Source organism: Palaemon carinicauda, chromosome 5, assembly GCF_036898095.1.
Source record: "Palaemon carinicauda isolate YSFRI2023 chromosome 5, ASM3689809v2, whole genome shotgun sequence".
NCBI classification, from domain to species: Eukaryota; Metazoa; Arthropoda; class Malacostraca; order Decapoda; family Palaemonidae; genus Palaemon; species Palaemon carinicauda.
Genome location: NC_090729.1, coordinates 3,629,148 through 3,650,146, shown reverse-complemented (window position 1 = coordinate 3,650,146; position 20,999 = coordinate 3,629,148).

The following is a 20,999-nucleotide window of genomic DNA, read 5'->3' as shown; positions in this document are numbered from 1 at the left end:
ATTCCTTTATTGATTATAATGTTTTGCTCATGGTGAAGTGAGTAATTATTTGACCTATATTTTTACAGTATATGCTGTTCTAATATGATATCACTCTTAAAGTTTTGTATTTAGTGCTGTTAAATGCTGAGCAAGGAATTAAGGTACAATGAACACTTGTTATGACCATCCCACCAGTATTTTATACTGACATGATTGGTTAGTTTACAATAAAAACTAGTTGTGTGCCATGAAAACATTGTATAACAACCTTGTCAATCATGCAGATGCCTACATCATGCTTTATATCTTTAAAAATGTTCCCTGAAAACTAAATTAAATTTTTTGTATAGCCAATCATATATTCGTAAGACTTAAACCTTTTAAAACAGGATGTATACATTTTTAGTCTATGACAATAAACAATGAATATCCGAGTCACAGGAAGTATATCGGGATTATGGGATGGCCTTTGCTACTGGAGATTTCATGATTTAATTTTAATTTTCCACTTCAATTATGTTATGTACAGTAGATGTGTTGGTAATGAAATACTTTTTAAGGGTTATATAAGTACAGTAAAATAATATTATTTGCTACAATAGTTGCAGGAGTGATGCATGGTTGGAGTATTAGCAACAGAGAATGCTCTCCATGTGTGGAGGACGAAGAACTGTTTTTGATATGTGGACTATTACGACAGCTTATCAAGAAAGTTTAGGGAAACGTGTTATTTGAAGCTCAATAGAATTTTCCTCTCTAAATATTGAATTCTATCTTGAATTGAGCCAGGGCTTTCCAAAGTTTGTTTACACTAGGATGCTTTCAGCTTTTAAAAGGTTTATTTGCCTTTAACCTTTTTTAATTTGTCGTAATTTTTTTTTTTATACCTTTCTTCCATACAACTGTGTGCAATATATCATGTTTATGGCATATAAGACCCGTTATTTTTTTATAAACATTACGGAAAGAAGAATCCTCAGTTCTTATATGCAAAGTTGAGGTATTTTGTAAGCTCATTTATACCCAGACTGCTAGACCTCCTAGCTTAATGCTGTAAGTTCCATAATACTGTAAGAGAGTAATATCCAATCAAAGATATTAGTTGTTACAGTACCTGAACTAAAATTATCATAATTTTTCTAATTAAATGGAATATGTTAAGAGATCTATTAAAGACACAAGATAATGGCTGGGCCAATGAATTTCTGAATATTTTAAAATTCTTTCTGCTCCAGGCAGTACCCTACACTTTTTTTTTGTATTATGCCAACTCATTTTTACAACCCTGCATTGAATATAATAGCAAAGAATGTGCCATTGGAATATTTTGTAAATTTAAGATTTACGCCTTCTAGTAGAAACTGTATCGAGAAATGTGTTAATACGCTAATCTGCAAACAAAAAAATGCTATCTTTCAATGGTCTTGTTCTCGGTTGTGAAATTGTATACTATTGTATAAGAATTCCCTTTCTAAGTTTACCAACTGTAATGTGTATTCCAATGGATTTGTTAGAGTTGTGCAAGGAGTGTGTGATTTATAGTTTTTTTTTCCAATATTACCAGCTGAAAAGGGGTTGTCTTACATGACCTTGGATCTTATACGCCACCAATTGCCATCATTGTACACTGGAACACTTTCTTATTAAATGTAGAATTTATAATATTTCTGAATATAAAAGGCTAATAAAACTGGCAAATCACAAAGGCGTGGGATATTATGCACTGTTTTATTAGTAGTAGAGTCAGAGAATTATTAGAAAGAAAGCCAAAAAAAACTTTCAGTAAAACCACATGCATTCAGAACACCAGAAAAATGTTTTGTCTGTTGGTGAGATAGTATCTCATTCTCTCTACAGTTGAACCTTGTAAGTCAAACTTGATTCTTTCCAATGGGCTATTCAAACACCCTTTATTTTCCCAAATTATTAATCTATTCCAGACCCCCAAAATAACTCTTCAAAAAGCATTTTTTATGATGTTTACAGTACTTAATATGCATAAAATTATACAAAAGAATAAGATATAAAAATAGAGCAGATAAATGATAATTGAACTTCACTCTGCCTTTAGTAAAGAGAGTAGATAGTGGTTGGTGGTGAAGAGGAGGAGGTATTATTGTTTGGTAGGTTGTAGCAGTTCCTTTCAAGAATATCTTCTAGGGGTCTTTCTGGTGTTTTGTCTCGTATTAGTCTCTTTGCTGCTGCTTGACAGCCCTAGTTTTGTCTAACCAAAAACCAGTCTTTGAGTTAGAATTAGTCAAAACTTATCCATTACATTTTTATGAAAAATGTTAATGACAGTTTGTTAGTTTTTCCTGGGTAAAATTTTTCCACAAACATCTGTATCTGACCACATTTTGCACAGATTTCCCTTAATCACAGAACTAGAAACATATTTCTCTCATCCTCCTTTGAATAGATATTTTCAACTGTCATCTGTTGCGACTCCTTATGCAGGTCTTGGAGCTACTCTGTGGTAAGCTATGTGCTGTGGTCCTCCACTAGCACCACATCATCAGCACAGGTGTCCAAGCCTAAGGACACATTACAGTAGTCTCAACAACAGGCTCATGCTCAAAGCCTTCAAAGTCCCTCTCTTGTATAGAGTTTGGCTGCAACTTCCTCCATGCAGAATTCATTGTCTTGGATGCACTTTCTCCCAGGTATTATGTGTTAGGCTTATGGAGTTGAGAATATTAAGATGGTTCTTCAAGAACTTTCCATACCAGAAGTAACCTTGATGCACCTCTGAAAAGGTGCTTTAAGTTAGAGTGAAATAGGAAATTACCTACTGGTCCATGGCCCAGATCAGAGAAGTGGTATGGGGGATCAAAAACTTTGCAGTTCATCATCTAAGCCTGAAAGGTAAGCAGGTGCATTGTCTATGAGGAGGATGGCCTTAAAGGGTAATTTTTTTATTTCAGGATAATTTTTTCCACTGGATTCAAATATCTCATGAACTCACTCAATAGAAATTATCTAGTCACAGGCTTTACTGTTGGTTTTTCACATAAGGTTTAACTTGTTCTTTATTACATGTTTTTAGAAAACTGCACTAGAAAGGATTTACATTTTGTAAGGTCATCACTTGCTTTCCCATATAACAAAAAATTTGCATATTTTTCATATGGTTACGCCTTTGTATGGCATTCTGCTGGGTTATATAGGTCCCCTTGAGAATTATTTTTCTGAAAGAGGACCCTCTAGTCACAATTTAAAACTTATGGAGTAAACCCCTCAGCCTCAATGAACTCTTTGAGTTCCCCAAGGAGATTCTCTGCAACTTTTTTGTTTGAACTAAATTCCTCCCCAAGCCGTACTAAACCAGCCTCGGCTAGCCGTGAAAGCCTTAAAACCTATATCACTGCTTGTTCCAGTATTTTAACTGGCTCTTTATACAGCTTCTTTGACTTCTCACGTACTATGGCTCCAGAAATATTGTTACTTATTATATGCGTCTTCTTTATCCTAATCAGCATAAATTTTTCCATATTTTCAATTGACTTTGACTACATTACGTCTTTTAAGGTTTATTATTTATTTTTCAGTGTGGTGTATATCTTAGGTTTGATCATACCATACTGCTGAGCTTGGCTTAATCAAAAACATAAATGCCATTCACTGGATTTTAAATGATCTCTCCTTTTTTTTTCATTGTAGTTCTTACAACTTTCCTTTTTTGGTGTCAATGCCACTAACACTTTGTCACTATTGTTTGAATTATATATAAAAACAATACAAATGAACAGCAGAAAATTAAGAATGAGGTTTGTGGCTGTTCACTTAACTGTGAGACTGTTATGCTTAAAATGAGTCTACAGTAATGTGGCTACATTTATCTGAATAGCATTATGTTGCTGGTAACGCGCATCACAACAGTGTAAGTTTCAGTAAGTCGTAATTGTTATTCGACTTCCATAAATTATTTGAATGACTTAATAAATATTCTCCAACACTCTGTTCAAATACTCATTTGTTTAGAGGTAAGCTTCTCAGGTTCCATTTTATTTTTTATGCTGTCATTTAAAATCTAATATATATTTGTTTCATGCCCTATATCACCTCTTCCTTTATATGCATTTTTCCAAACCATTCAGGTATTTATATATCTCATGAAAGTACTTACAAGATATCTCAACAGCTTTGCTTCTATCTAAAATAGCCCTTTGCTATCTGTGGTTTACAGTATGTATATTTCAAACTCATCTTACTGATGAGTCATTTTCATTCATATTTATAGATTTAAAATGCATGTCCACACTGTTAGTCCAATGTTTTATTTAAACAGCATATCCTTATTCATGAATGAAAACTATTTACTTAAATCAACCAACATAATTCCTGCATTATCGCAAAAGGCTGTTTACTTTAGATGTCCAGTGGTATTTCATGTATGTTAATGAAGGATAAGTGAACAACCTCTATATATTTGTTTTGATTTTTTAAATCTGTTATAATTTTTCAAATTCCTGTTAATATTGTTATTGTATATTAATAACATTCCATGGATGTTACTCACTGATTTCACCTCCTGACAGTCATACTTTCTTTATGTGTGACTATCTTCACTTTAGCCTTTCCAGTGACCATTTTCTCTGGTCTTTCCAGTTTTTTTTTTCTTTTTTTGTAATGATAATGACAAAAGTAATTACTACCTAATTTTTGACGATATAGCTTAATATAGGTGCAGTATGTTTATCTTGGAACATTCAGACTGTAATACAGTATGTTTTATTTCTTCTGATACTGATGATCCTTACTCAGCTTTCACAAGTACTGTAAGAGATAAAATTTATAGCCTTATAATTTTTTTAGTGATTGTCAGCTCTTGTATCCTTGACTTTATATTAAAATTAGATCAATTAATATTTAGATATTAAAACAAAAATTGTCACATTCTATATTATTAATGAAGTTCTAACACTACTGTACCTTCGATATATCCTCTCAAAACTTATTGTAATTTATAACGTACAAAGTACAGTACAGTTCAGTATTGCATTTCAAGAATTTTCCTTCCTCAAAAATAAAGTTATTTGGTGCAAGTCAGCATTGATGTTATGAGTAATACCATGAACAATTAAATTATGATTAAGCAACCCATTTCTACCCATGAAACAGTTATTTCATGATACAAATATTGAAGTAACTTCTTGCGGATGATAAGGTCGCTGACGATAGTTGAGATTAAAATCTGTAAATACTGCATATGTAGCATAGTATATAATGTAATAAAAAGAATTTTATCATTCCTACCTAAAACCCAGTTACATCCTATCAATGGGGTTAAATTTTGCTGCCGTGGGAGATGTACGTGTGTTGAAATTTCATAGACATGTCGATTCATTTTTTCATGTGACTCGGGTGTTTATTTTCTAATGGTAAAAAAAACTAAGGGTAATAATAATTGACAGAATGTAATATCCTGTTTTCACTTATCAAAGTTTAAGACGAATGACAAATGGTCTTTCAAGCTCACTCAAAATTAAAAGAACAGGTGTTTCTTTATTTTTTTTTATTGAATACCTAATATAAGAAAGAAATTTAATTATTTATAGCTATATTTTTGGGATGCGTTAATAGTATGAAAACCATTTGATAGAGACAAGTTTTGAAAATGAAGCTTTCACTTTCATTGCTTTTTTTTTTTCCCCCCAAATTAATATCCTTTTTATTGAGGAGTGTAAATACACAGTTACTCCCTCTCTAGAAAAGGTGAAGTTGGATACTATTTTATACTTCATATTGAAATGATATCAGTTAAAGCCATAGAAACAGTCAATCGAAGACATTTTATGTGAAAATCCCACCATGGCCCTTTTGTACAGTACTCCTTATTTTCTTCCATCATTTTAACTTTCAGACTAGTAGAACTCTAATGCTTTTCTCGCTGTATATGCACCCATTTTTTATTATTCCCATACTCAAATAATTAATGATAGTATTATTGAAAGTGCCATTTTTAGTTAGGTTTTGTATATGATTAAGAACAAAATATTTAATGTATATTATTTTCCTAAATAGATTATATGTTTACTCAAATTTGATATACTGTATCACAAAAATTTGTTGTATATTCTTTACAATCTACTGTAGTTAATTTCAGTTTTATTTTGTATGGAAACTTCTAAATATTTTTTCCTTTTGTTAAAATATTATAAAAAATCTTATTTTGATATAAAGTATTGTAATCTTATTACAGTACTATTTATTACAATGTAATAGTTTTAGTTATTCTGCACTGCTTGTGTAGTCTATCTTTTTCAAAATAAAATAATACTCCAAATTAATGGTGCATTTGTAACCGATAAAGTTTATAAAACTTTGTTCATTTTGCCAGGAGTTTCAGGGATATTGTTGAAATTATAATGATATGGTGAGGAAGATGTCTGCCTGCTGTCATTATTCAAAGAAATTCAAGTAGGAAAGGTATTTCTCAAAATTTAACCTACCTTATTTCATGGCTCAGGGACTGTTTCTTTATGTTTAACATCTCTATAATATCAGGTTGTTAGACAACTTTGTGTTGCGCATTTTTTAATATTGCCAAAGAGCCTGAATAGTCTCCATTAACGTACAGTACATCAACTATTATTTCCTATGATACATGCTTGAAGGGATGGTCATCATTAGACAAAAGAAATAGTGATGGAAATTTCAAATCATATCAGTGTCATGACCATCTTTGTAGCCCTTTGACAATAGTGTACTTCTTTGGGGTTAATTTTAATATTTAATCCATCTCAGCAGTGTGTTTATTAGAAAAAAATATATATAATTTACATAATTATTTTCATCCAAATATGCTGATAGTCAACTATTACAAGTGTATTTTCAATATTAAACTTACCCGATAATCATGTAGCTGTCAACTCTGTTGCCCGACAGAATTCTATGGAGGGATACGCCAGCTATCACAATACTAGAAGGGGGTGTACTTACCAGCGCCACCTGTGGCCAGGTACTCAAGTACTTCTTGTTGACACCTCCTCAATTATTCCTCTGTCGTGCTTCTGACAAGACGTTCTGGGATACGCTTATGTTCTTGGAGTATTTTCACGACTTTGGTGAAGTATTTCTCTTTGATTTCGGCTGTCGCTTTACTGGAAACTTCTATTTTAGCTTAGTTAGCTTTTGGAATAATTTGATTAATTTTGGTGACGAAGAGAGTATGAACTCTCGTTCACCTTTCAATGGCCGACCCTTCCCTTAGACGGAAGTGTTGGTGTCTAAGAGAGTATAGACTCTTTTTCTTAATTTTGCTTAACAAAAGTTATAGATTTATTTTATATCTCTCCGCCTCTTATAGGCCTCTTCGATTAACTTCCTTTTATTATAAACTTATTAAAATTAATTTTTATATTTGTTTATATTCGACCTTCCTAATAGTAGGCGGTCTTTTCTTGGTACCGAAGTTAATTATCGTGAGCCCGTCATTTCGGTTTTACCTGTTAACATATTATGCTATTTTAAGGTCTTTGAAAGAATTTCTTTGATAGTCTCGTACTTTTTCAAAGTTGAACTAACGTTTTGTTTGTCTCGGCAGTTGTTGACGTTCAGAACGTTTCAACTTGCACTCTATCGTTACGATAGAGAAAGAATGTTCACGGTTTCACATTGCAGTAAGAGTAACCGTGTCTAGCGTTTTGTTCATTCTTTCTTAACTTAATGGTTTTGATCCTAATAAGGAACTTTTCTTTTTGGGAAATATTTCAGTTTTTTCCTTTAACAATAATATGTTTTAACGATATATATGATTGGGCTCTTCTCTCAGGTTCTAAGTCAAGAGAGAGAGAGAGAGAGAGAGAGAGATAGAGACGGAGGGAGAAAGAGGATAAACGTTTCATTCAAGCCTGCCAGGCGTACGAGTAACGTCGTTATCGTTTTGCTCTTATCCCTAGTCTCTTTAGGGGAAGAAACTAAACGTTTCTAGAGTGATCTAGTGTTTAGTCTCTTTCCAGCCACTGAATTTTCTTTCATTAGATTTTTCTGTTACATTGTAATTCTGTTTTCGCAATTACTAACTTTTGAGAAGGATAGAATTGCGTGTTTCAGGTACAAACCACTTAAAGTTTCGAGTTCAGTGAAATAAGTGCAAACAGAAATCAAAGTGATAAGTGATTAGCGCAAAGTATGTCAGTGTTATGCGTGAGGGTACTTTTGTGCGCGCCAGTCGTCCTCCCAGTCCGGGACCTCTTGCAAGCTCCCAAGCCCAGGGGAGAAGCAATGTCGAAGGATTAAAGGGTTCGGCAGGCCTTGATCGGCGCACAGAAGTATCCTCGGTGGTTGTGGGCGTGTCTTACCGAGACCGTCACTCCCACCCGCAGACGATTGAGCCCTTATTTTGCTCGTCTGCAGAAGAGATTTAGAGGAGAAAATATAGGCAGAGTAACGCTGGTCTCAGGTCTCAAGACCTCTTAAACGTAAGTCCAGACCTACAGTATGCCAGACGTACGAAGTAAAGTTCAACAACCCGGATGCAGTCATTGGGTTAGCTCTGACTCTCCTCAGTCATCAGTTTGTCGGGCTGAGAGTGCACCTACACTCCCCCCGCCTATGCTCGCTCCACCTGATAGCAGTACTACCTGCCAGGCGTACGATGTTGTGGACTCTACTACAGTCCATGCAAACACAGCTTTCGGACCTGATGCGTGAGTGTCGTGCTGAGAGTGTTGCACCTCCTCCTCCTCTTGCACCGGTGGTGCACCAACCGCCTGCACCCGTTCAGCCTGTGCTGCACCCGCCTGCACCGGTGGTGCACCAACCGGCTGCACCCGTTCAGCCTGTGCTGCACCCGCCTGCACTCGCTGCACCCAGTCGCAGCACCATCTGCCAGGCGTACGATGTTGTGGACTCTACTACAGTCCATGCAAGCACAGCTTTCGGACCTGTTGCGTGAGTGTCGGGCTGAGAGTGTTGCACCTCCACCTGCACCCTTTCAGCCTGTGCTCAACCCGCCTGCACTCGCTGCACCCAGTCGCAGCACCATCTGCCAGGCGTATGATGTTGTGGACTCTACTACAGTCCATGCAAGCACAGCTTTCGAACCTGTTGCGTGAGTGTCGGGCTGAGAGTGTTGCACCTCCACCTGCACCCGTTCAGCCTGTGCTCAACCCGCCTGCACTCGCTGCACCCAGTCGCAGCACCATCTGCCAGGCGTACGATGTTGAACCTCTTTCTGTGTTCGCTGTTCCCAGTGTTGTTCAGCCTCAGCCTTCTTTAAGGCAACCTTTGGTTTGGGATCAGGAGGATTACTCCACTCTTCCTCCTCCTCCCCTGGCTGCTCCACCGGTGGTGCAACTCTCGGTGGAGGTACAACCTCTTCCACCTGTGAGTCAGTCTCCTCAGCTGCTGCACCGAGCTCAACCCGTGCACCCTGATCCTGCGCCTCAGACACCTCTGCTTGCGGGAACTTTACCTTGTTCTGCGCAACCTCGGTCTCTTCACGCTCCACTCATACCACAGGAACAGGAACTTTCTGCACCTTCCACTGTTGTTGTTCCAGCTCGTTCTGACTCTGCTGTTCAGCATACCTTACCTCCATTTTCAAACCATGGCAAAAATATGAATCATGAGTTATGAATGTAAGGTAAACATTATGTTGATTTTTAAACCCCATGCAAGCATGCATAAAGCACTCTAGCACTGGTCATGGAATTTCTGAGAATGTTAAACGCCATGCACACGCTCTGCTTTCCTTACAGCAGGCTCTGCTTACAGCAGGCTCTGCTTACTACATGCTCAGCATTCAGCATGCTCTGCATTCAGCATGCTCTGCATACAACATGCTCTGCATACAGCATGCTCTGCATTCAGCATGCTCTGCATACAACATGCTCTTCATACAGCATGCTCTGCATACAGCATACTCTGCATTCATCATACTCTGCATACCTTACCGCATGCTTCTCAACATATCTTGGGTTGTTGCCAACTCACTAGACTGTCAAGCAGTTTCATAACGTTGCCTTCTAGTCTGCTGCTTTTGCACCAGTGAACCCTCACTCAGAGAACTTAGCTTTTCTAGGATAAGGTCCCTGTAGATGAGAAAGTTCTTTTCTCCCTCCTTCTGATATTCCCTTGAGGACTCTGTCATTTGGAGGGAGCCTTTAGCTGCATAACCTCTTATGGACTTTTATTTAAGCATAACATGCTTACAGGGAAGGTAATGGTTCCACTTCAGCCGCTAATCCCGTCTGTTACCACACCTGCTCCCATAGACCTTGAGCTGTGTTGCATGACATGCAGTCCAAGCTTAGTCCTTGTTAGAGGATTTTTTGTTTACGGAGTCAATGTGTCACGGGGAAGACGTTCAACAACCAACAGAAGGGACTTGTTGTGACGCAGTGCGGCTACCTCAGCAACCCGTTAAGGAGTTGTCTGTACGACCCAGATAGTCTAGACAGATTCGGGTTGTCACTGTACTTCCTCGCTTGCCCATGATTGACAGTTTACAGACTGTGCAGCAGTATCATGATCTTGTGTCCGGCTCCGTCAGACGACTGGCTTTTAAGAGCTCCCACAAGTCGTCGCTGTCTGGAGATTTTCAAATGGACTATGGTTCTGACCAAGGAACTGGGCCTCCTGGTCAATTTTGAGGAGTCTCAGCTAGTTCCATCCCAGACCATTGTTTCCTTGGGTATGGATCTTCAGAGTCGAGCTTTTCGGACTTGTCCGTCGGCCCCAAGGATCTTCCAAGCCCTAGAATGCATCCAGAGCATGCTGAGAAGGAACCGATGCTTAGTCAGGCAGGGGATGAGTCTAACAGGGACACTTTCATCGCTGGCCCTGTTCATCGAGTTAGGGAGATTCCACCTCCGCCCCCTTCAGTATCATCTAGCTGCTCACTGGATAAAGGACATGACGCTAGAGACGGGCTCAGTTCCTGTTTCCGAAGAGATGAGGTCTACTCTAACGTGGTGGAAGAACAGCATTCTTCTCAAGGAAGGTCTACCTTTGGCTGTTCAGACCCCCGACCACCGTCTCTTCTCGGACGCATCGGACACGGGCTGGGGTGCGACACTGGACGGACAGGAATGCTCGGGAACATGGAATCAGGAGCAAAGGACACTTCACATCTATTGCAAGGAGTTGTTGGCAGTTCATCTGGCCTTGATAAACTTCAAGTCCCTCCAGCTTAACAAGGTGGTGGAGGTGAACTCCGACTACACCACAGCCTTGGCTTACATCTCCAAGCAGAGAGGGACTCATTCGAGGAAGTTGTTCAAGATCGCAAGGGACCTCCTCATTTGGTCAAAGATCGAAAGCTCACGCTGGTAACGAGGCTCATTCAGGGCGATATGAATGTCATGGCAGATCGCCTCAGCCGTAAGGGTCAGGTCTTCCCCACAGAGTGGACCCTTCACAAGAATGTTTGCAGCAGACTTTGGGCCCTGTGGGGTCAGCCAACCATAGTTCTATTCGCTACCTCGATGACCAAGAAGCTCCTCTTGTATTGTTCTCCGATTCCAGACCCAGCAGCAGTTCGCGTGGATGCCTTTCTGCTGGATTGGTCCCATCTCAACCTGTATGCATTCCCGCCGTTCAAGATTGTCAACAGGGTACTTCAGAAGTTCGCCTCTCACAAAGGGACACGGTTGACGTTGGTTGCTCCCCTCTGACCCGCGAGAGAAGGGTTCACCGAGGTACTGCAATGACTGGTCGACGTTCCCAGGACTCTTCCTCCTAGAGTGGACCTTCTGCGTCAAGCAGTTTTCCTCAACCAGTACCACTGTAACCCAGATTGCTGACTTCCTGTTACATCTAAGGAACGTAAAATCCCTATCAGCTCCTTCGATCAAGGGTTACAGAAGTATGTTGGCAGCGGTTTTCCGCCACAGAGGCTTGGATCTTTCCTCCAACAAAGATCTACAGGACCTCCTTAGGTCTTTTGAGACCTCAAAGGAACGTCGGTTGTCCACTCCAGGCTGGAATCTAGACGTGGTCCTAAGGTTCCTAATGTCATCAGGATTTGAACCGTTCCAATCAGCCTCTTTTAAGGACCTCACATTAGAAACTCTTTTCCTCGTGTGCTTAGCAACAGGTAAAAGAGTAAGTGAGATCCACGCCTTCAGCAGGAACATAGGTTTCACATCTGAAACGGCTACATGTTCCTTGCGGCTCGGTTTTTTTTTTTTTTTTGGCTAAAACGAGCTTCCTTCCCGTCCTTGCCCTAAGTCGTTCGAGATCCCAAGCCTGTCCAACATGGTGGGGAACGAACTAGAGAGAGTACTTTGCCCTGTTAGAGCTCTTAAGTACTATCTAAGAAGGTCAAAACCATTACGAGGACAATCAGAAGCCTTATGGTGTGCTATCAAGAAGCCTTCTCTACCAATGTCTAAGAACTCAGTTTCTTACTACATCAGGCTTCTGATTAGAGAAGCAAATTCTCATCTGAAGGAAGAAGACCTTGCTTTGCTGAAGGTAAGGACACATGAAGTGAGAGCTGTGGCTACTTCAGTGGCCTTCAAACAGAACCGTTCTCCGCAGAGTGTTATGGATGCAACCTATTGGAGAAACAAGTCAGTGTTCGCATCATTCCATCTCAAAGATGTCCAGTCTCTTTACGAGTACTGCTACACCCTTGGTCCATTCGTAACAACGAATGCAGTAGTAGGCGAGGGCTCAGCCACTACATTCCCATAATTCCATAACTTTTTAACCTTTCTCTTGAATACTTTTTATGGGTTGTTCGGTCGGCTAAGAAGCCTTCCACATCCTTGTTGATTTGGCGGGTGGTCAATTCTTTCTTGAGAAGCGCCGAGGTTAAAGGTTGTGATGAGGTCCTTTAGTATGGGTTGCAGCCCTGTATACTTTAGCACCTTTGGGTTGATTCAGCCTCCAAGAGGAACGCTGCGCTCAGTAAGGAAGACGAACTTAAAAAAGAGACAGAGTAACGGTTCAATTCGACTTCCTTACCAGGTACTTATTATTTCATTGTTATTTGAGATAACTGTTATATGAAATATGGGATACTTAGCTATCCTTTAATCTTGTACACTGGTTTTCACCCACCCCCCTGGGTGTGAATCAGCTACATGATTATCGGGTAAGTTTAATATTGAAAAATGTTATTTTTATTAGTAAAATAAATTTTTGAATATACTTACCCGATAATCATGATTTAATTGACCCTCCCTTCCTCCCCATAGAGAACCAGTGGGACCGAGGAATAATTGAGGAGGTGTCAACAAGAAGTACTTGAGTACCTGGCCACAGGTGGCGCTGGTAAGTACACCCCCTTCTAGTATTGTGATAGCTGGCGTATCCCTCCATAGAATTCTGTCGGGCAACAGAGTTGACAGCTACATGATTATCGGGTAAGTATATTCAAAAATTTATTTTACTAATAAAAATAACATCTTTCGATTTTACCATATAGAGTGAAAGATAGGGCAGCTTGTTTTTATTAATCAATTATTTTGAGTGTACTTAGGATTATATCATAGAGAGTAATAGACAAGACATCTGTTTTTATTAGTCAGAGGTATCTCTCATCTTTGGAACACTGTAGCACATACAGCTGAATTATAGTACTGTATATACATACATACATACATACATATACCAAGGCACTTCCCCCAAGTTTGGGGGGTAGCTGACATCAAACAAATGAAACAGAAAAGGGGACCTCTCCTCTCTACGTTCCTCCCAGCCTGACAAGGGGACTCAACCAAGTTCGGCTGGTACTGCTAGGGCTGTCACAGTCCACCCTCCCCCGTTATCCACCACAGATGAAGCTTCATAACGCTGTATCCCCTACTGCTGCTACCTCCGCGGTCTTTCCCTCTTTTGAACACTTTAGTATATTGCAGTGAATTACCAGCTACCTAAGGAATATTATTTCCAAGTATTTCACTTTTTAAGAACTCAAACAACTGATTAGTTTAGTATTTTTGTGGTTGATTTTGTGTGTATTCCCTTTTTTCTATTCTTTAATCATTTAGTAAACTTATTTAACAGGCATATCTTTAGAAATTATATATATACAAGCAATCACTCTTTAATAAGGATACCTCACTTACAAACCCAAATCAAATACAGTACTGTAATTCAACTCCAAGTTTTAATTAGAAAAAAAAAACAGAATGGGGAAATCACTAGACAAATTCCACAATATGATATTTCAGAGACCATATTGAAACAATTGAATGTATCACAAATTTTGTTAGTAGGGCTCATATATGTGGAGGCTATCCCTAAATCTTTGTTTAATAACAATGAAAAGTTACATGGTGATCCATGTTAGAACTGATATATCAAACCTTGTAAAAGGAGACAACTTATGTAATTTGTATATAAGTGAAAGGAAACTACTAATAAGTCAACTACAGTACTGTGCTCACCTATTGAGAAAAAAGTCCCCGGAGAAGGAGTTAGACGACCATTATTGTGCCTCAGTTAAGGTCCCTCTCCTGATTTTCCCCAGTTCATGACGCGATCAAACCAAGCAGAGCACCCTGTACATATTTTATACTGCTTGGATTTGTTTTAGATAGACTAGTTCTTTATAAACATCTCATGCTCAGATAAAACTGTAAAGCTCTAGATGTCCTGAATTTGCATACTCGGCAAAAACTATCAATGAAGCAAATTTTCTTGCGTGTTATGGATGGAGAGAGGATCAGTAGTAGGTTGGCCAGGGCACCAGCCACCCGTTGAGATACTACCACTAGAGAGTTATGGGGTCCTTTGACTGGCCAGACAGTACTACATTGGATCCCACGGTTCATTTTCCATTTGCCTACACGTACACCGAATAGTCTAGCCTATTCTTTACATATTCTCCTCTGTCCTCATACACCTGACAATACTGGGAGTTAACTACTGCAGTGGCCTCTTTCCTATTGGTAAGGGTAGAAGAGATTCTTTAGCTATGGTAAGCAGCTCTTCTAGGAGGACTCTCCAAAATCAAACCATTGTTCTCTAGTCTTGGGTAGTGCCATAGCCTCTGTACCATGGCCTTCCACTGTCTTAGGTTGGAGTTCTCTTGCTTGAAGTTACACTTGTGTGCGCTATTCTTTCTTATTTCTCTTCCTCTTGTTTTATTAAAGTTTTTATAGTTTATAAAGGAAATGTTTATTTTGATATTGCTGTTCTTAAAGTTTTTCCTTTCCTCACTGGGCTATTTTCCCTGTTGGAGCCCCTGGGCTTATAGCATCCTGTTTTTCCAACTAATAATAATAATATTGAGAAAGGTCAAGACAACACTAATATGAATAGCTCCTGAAGAGAGGGTTTTGTTGAATTAGGCAATTTGAAAAAGTAAACTACCTTCTGATGACATGGGTGCCTGCCAATATTATTGCTGGGTAGACACTGGACACATATTCAAAGGTTTAAAAATTGCTCATGATTAGTAGAGACAAGAGACAGAACAATATCCTAGAGACCAATCATACATACAGATGATCAGTACCCAAGCCCCAACTCTACCCAATTTAGGACTGCGGAGGATCAGATAATGGCTGTTGATAACTCAGTAGGTAGACCTATAGGCTCCCCAAACACCCCATCTCTAGCTGACAAGGTTTGTGAAGTTGCAGTTACTGTACCCCTAAACACTAACTAGCTTGAACAGGGCTCAAACTTCTACCCAGCAAGATGTGAGTCGGGACATTTCTGACAGGGTACCACAATTGGGCTGTAACACTAAGAGATAAAAAGAGTCCTGCCTATGGAGTGACTTTTCTCTTTTGGCCACAAAAAAATTATGAGGAGGAACCGGTTCTCTGCAGAATGCAGCAAGTTTACCGACTCGTGCTCCCTAGGCTAAGTTTATTAAGAATTCAGTCTTCTGGAGTAGCTCATTCAAAATAATAATTGAATTACCTGATTTAGTAAAAAGTAAAGTACACCAGAACACAATTAGTTAGCAACAATTGTTATTGCAAAGCAAAGGACAGTAATTTTGTAGAACATGTTAGAATCTAGATCCATGATAAAAGCCTGCTTGATAGGTTCTGTCAAGGCTGATTTGTATGGCAAAATTATTGATGGCTAAAGCTTCTAATCTTTAGAGAGATGGACCAGAAAGGAAGCCAAGTAGTTTGGTGTTATCTTGCACTCTTATCCCAAAAGAAGGCCATCTATGTTTTCCACAGCGACAAGTATTGTCTGGTGGAAAGAAAATAGGGGCAGGAAGATTCAGGGTGAGAAAGGATTTATCAAAGATATTCTGACTCCTTACTCTGATAAATCTGTGCTCACTGATGAGGGTATGACTTCAATTTCAGACTCTGAAATAGCGGAAACAATGGATTCTTTAGCCACAGCGGAACCACAAGCACAGCTCTCCCTGTGAAGTGTGATAGAATCTGTAAAACCTTCAAAATTAAACTTGGAGGGAACGTATAGGTCAAAGACACTCTGTTCCAGTCTAGGTTCAAGGTATGTCTAGCAACTGCTTCAGAATCCACATTTGGAGCAACACAGTTGAAGTTTGTGATTTCCTTTCATTGTAAGCTGCTCCACCTGTAGATTCAGTGTAATTCTAAGGATCTCATTGAAAGAGCTCTGATCTAAAATCCGCTTTGTATCAAGGGCTATCTGGCAGGGCAAAGTATTCACAATCACATTGAAAGAGCCTGACAGGTGAACTAGTGTCAGGAACAAATTCCTCTACCAAGGGAATATAATTGTTTTTCTTGAACAAGATCCCCCTCTACAGAAACAGCAGACTGCTGCCTGGTTATCAAAAATTTCTTGATGTGCGACTTTCTTCTTAGACTAAACTACTTTAGTTTCAGGAATACTGCCATCATTCCAACACATTTATGTGAAATGCTGAAAATGGAAGGGGGCTGGGGAGTCATTGAGGTGTATAATATCCTTTTAATGACAATATTGCAAACTAGGGGACCATTTCCCAAACACATAGGTTTCCTTTTTATGATTATACATAGCCGAGACATTTGCTCCACTTTCCAACCCACCAGGTGACCTAATTGATAGCTTTTAATTTTAATTACCCCAATGAGTCAATATATAGATGAATATCTACACAATATCATACTGTATTAAGATTAAATAAATTTCTACCCTATAGTGGGATTGAACCTTAAAGGCAAGGTTGCTATCAATCATGCCATCAGAGGCTTTAAAAGGACTCTGAACCTAAGTGCTAACTGCATTTCAGGGTTTACCAGGTGAGAACACTGTTTTTCATAGCACTGAGTTTTATTCAACTTCATGGCCCACTGGGTGACCTAATTGATAGATTATAACTTGATTCCACTAATGCATGCAGTAGGTGTAGGCTCCGAATATTGACCAGATGCAAGTTATATATAACTTACAGTTATTGGAAATTATAAAGGAATTAATGTACAAACTGTCTCAGAAAAACTATGTTAGTCTTGGACTAGAAACTTGCTCTTGAGAACAGTGTGCTTCCACAAGTGAAACATGAACCAGAAAATGATACAATTGGGAGTCAGGTACCACTTCTGTGTTATTACTTTAAGAAATTTATAGGCTATACAGTACCCACAAAAAGTTATTCAAGTGTTCTGCCATTTAGATTATTCTGCTGTTTCAGCATTTGCTAGAATGTTTCTACTGAATGGAAACCAAGGATTTTTTATGGTTTGGTCCAGAAGGTAGAGAATTTGATAAAGGAAAAAGTTAGGCAAGCCAGTTCACAGTCATATATTATTGAATTCTAAGTTACTGCCTATGAGTATTCAATTGGGCTATTCTCAACAACTACTGTTGGAATCGTTAATGGATTGGAGTAAGAAACGATTCGTTGATTCTTGATATACCTGTGCAGGAGGTGTTGGCAATGGGAAATGCCTCGGGTAGGATCTTGGAGATGCTTTCTTAGCCTAATCTTTTTGGGGAGCTATTTCTGAATCAAAGATATCCATAGCTAATTATCCTGAACTTAACATGGTTTTCAATTTTCTCTCTTTCTAGGACCAAAGTTTTTTAATCACTACAGAAGCTGTAAGGGGTGTTTTAATTTTTTTATTCTTTTATTGAGGGATGGAGCTTTTAACTTCTTCCTTTATTGAAGCTGTAGCTGATGTGCAGAAGCACAATTTGATTTACACTCAAATTATGAACTCTTTAAATGTTTAAAGGTTTTAAAGGCTGCTCATGAATGGCAAAGGCAGAGGGCAGTGACATTGGCCTAGCAATCAGGAAAATACCTTAGAGACTGACCATATATACATATGATCAGCACCCAAGCCCCCTCTCCACCCGAGCTAGGACCAGGAAGAGCCAGGCAATGGCTGCTGATCACTCAGCAGGTACACCTATAGGCTCCCTCAAATGCCCCATCCTTAGCTGACAAGGATGGTGAGGTTGCAGCGACAAAAGGAACTAATGAGTTAAAGGATGAATGTTGCAGTGATTGGTGAATTCTGCATCCATGGCTTATTATGGGAAATGACTTGATGTAAAAGGATTGCTTTTATTTTACTTCGAAGTTGAAAAAAAATAGTTTTTATAGTGTTTCAAGTTTAGAAAATTAAACTCAAAAGGATGTAATAAGTTTAAACCAAATCGGACTTTTCTGTACTATGATAAGCAAATGTTATATACACAAATATGTGTAATGGGTTTTTATATATAAAATGTAGGTTACTATGAATATGGAGATATATTTTCATACAAATAGTGTGTTTTATTAATATTCTGGGTTATTGTTACATGTAAAAATCTATATAAGGAAGTTGATGTTTAGTTTCTGCTTTTAGTGAAGGAGACGGCCATTAGGCTACTGGACCTCATCCATACATTCCATTACTTTCAGATACGTTATTTCTTTTAGATAAATTTTGTAATGATATTTCTTTTTTTATAAACTAACATGTTTTGAGTTTAATGTATTTGAGGCCCTTTGCATCAATAGGCGTAGGAGGAGATGATGTTTAACTCAAAATGGTGATTTAGGTTTGAGGTAATATAAAGCAGTGACATTTCAGAACTTCATTTTCAGTTAGCAATATCAGGCCAGAGACCAAAACTTTTGACATCTCAGATGCGTTGAGAGCATACATTTAATGAGTTCTGCATGAATTTGAATAGAGTTGTGATTGTTCTCAACATCGAAGAAGGCTAGGAGAGGAATGGCGACCCACAAATATGAAGATAATTTGTGTGACTTGTCCAAAGATGAAGAAGATACTACTGAACATTTATTTTTATGCCCAAAATTAGGACAGCTAAAGAATGTAGAAATAAGTTTAAGTACGCTGAAAAAATCCTAGCAAGGATCTGGCTGCATTTATAGGTAGGGCAATGCATATAAAAGAAGAATTTAAAAAGTCCAAACTGACCACAATAGATTGCCAAAACTGATGATAGCAGGGTTTTATTCAACTCATTTCAAGGTAGAAGGGAATAAAAGTAAAGATTAAGAATCTCATTATGATATTAATTTATTTAAGGCACAGGTCATATAAAATTAATAACAATGATAAGAATAAGCTTAGAAGCTTTGCACCTATCTATAAAGAGATAGAGTGCCCGCAAACTTATTTTGCGGAGTGAGCAATAAGGAACGAGGAACCAGGAACCAAGGTGACATATGGTTGACGAAGTGAAACAATTATTTCAAGCTCTAATTAACCCCATGATATAGTTATACTACATTGATTGCTAATAATTATAGAAAGTTCTTTTCATATTTAATAAATGTATAGTACTAAAACAGTAATCAACTCTGAAGCTTCGAGCCCCATGAAAGATTGCCCCATATTTCCACCAACAGTAGGTTTGTGTTTGAAAATAGAATTTTCATAGAATTATTTTGAAAATCATATTGAATTAGAGTCACAATTAATCAAAATGGGTCAGTTTTAATATTAATTTACTAATTAAGACAGTGCATCTCACTTTGTGCACATGCAGGAATTACTTCAGGATTTTTGCCACATCCCCAATTTTTTTTTTTTTTTTCGCATCTACGTTGGTTCTATCCCCACTCCCTTACTGTCTTTCATCTTGCTCTCTGATCTTTTAACTTTTGGCTCTCAATGCAACTACGGTAGTCTTCAACACCCCCCCCCCCTAATCATTGGGCCTACTGAATGGATTCCCACCACCCGCCCATATATGGCTCAAATACTTAACTCCAATATCAACCTATTTTTTCACTCCCTTCTGAAACGGAAAATTGGTAGACCATTTAAACAAAGAATACTAACTAGAAATATACATGAAGACTAAAATTAATGTCAAGATACCATTCAAAATTAAACATGGATGATAGACTGACAATGAGTGAACATATAAATAATATGTTAAGAAATTGTAACTATCATAATAGAAACATAGCATTTATTAGTAAATACTTAGATGAAAAATCTATGGCCATACTCATTAATCACCACATATTTTCAACAATTGATTACTGCAACTCACTGTTCTATGGCTTACCAAATTATCAGCTGAAGAAAATTCAGAGAGTTTAAAACAGAGCCGCTAGATTAATAAAAGGATTACACAATAGGGAAAGAGTTACCCCTGCATTAATTAAATTACACTGGCTGCCGGTAAAGGCGAGAATTGAATACAAGCTACTCTTACTAACGTTTAAAATACTGAACCAAGATGAACCAAAATATCTAAAAGAATGCCTGAACAAACTAAAACTAGAAACAAATGTTAACATAAGACACATGACTGACAAACATAGGCTATCTGAACCAAGAACAAATTTGGTGAAAGGGCTTTTAGCTACTGTGCGCCTAGACATAATAAACTGCCAACTGAAATGAAGGACCTAAAGGGAGCAATTGGATTTAAGAAGAAACTAAAGACATTAATTTTCACAAGATCATATGATTTGGAAGATGCTACAATCAAATAATTGTATAAGTTATAATGAAAATGTTTCGTTAGATGATTAATATGGACCCGCCCGAGAAGTAGTTCACTCGACTTCAGTGGAGGGTTGGATTTAAACCCAAAACAAGTAGGTACCAAACAATTCTTCTTCACCTAAGGGGTTACTGTACTCAGTACTGTAATTGTTCAGTGGCTACTTTCCTCTTGGTAAGGGT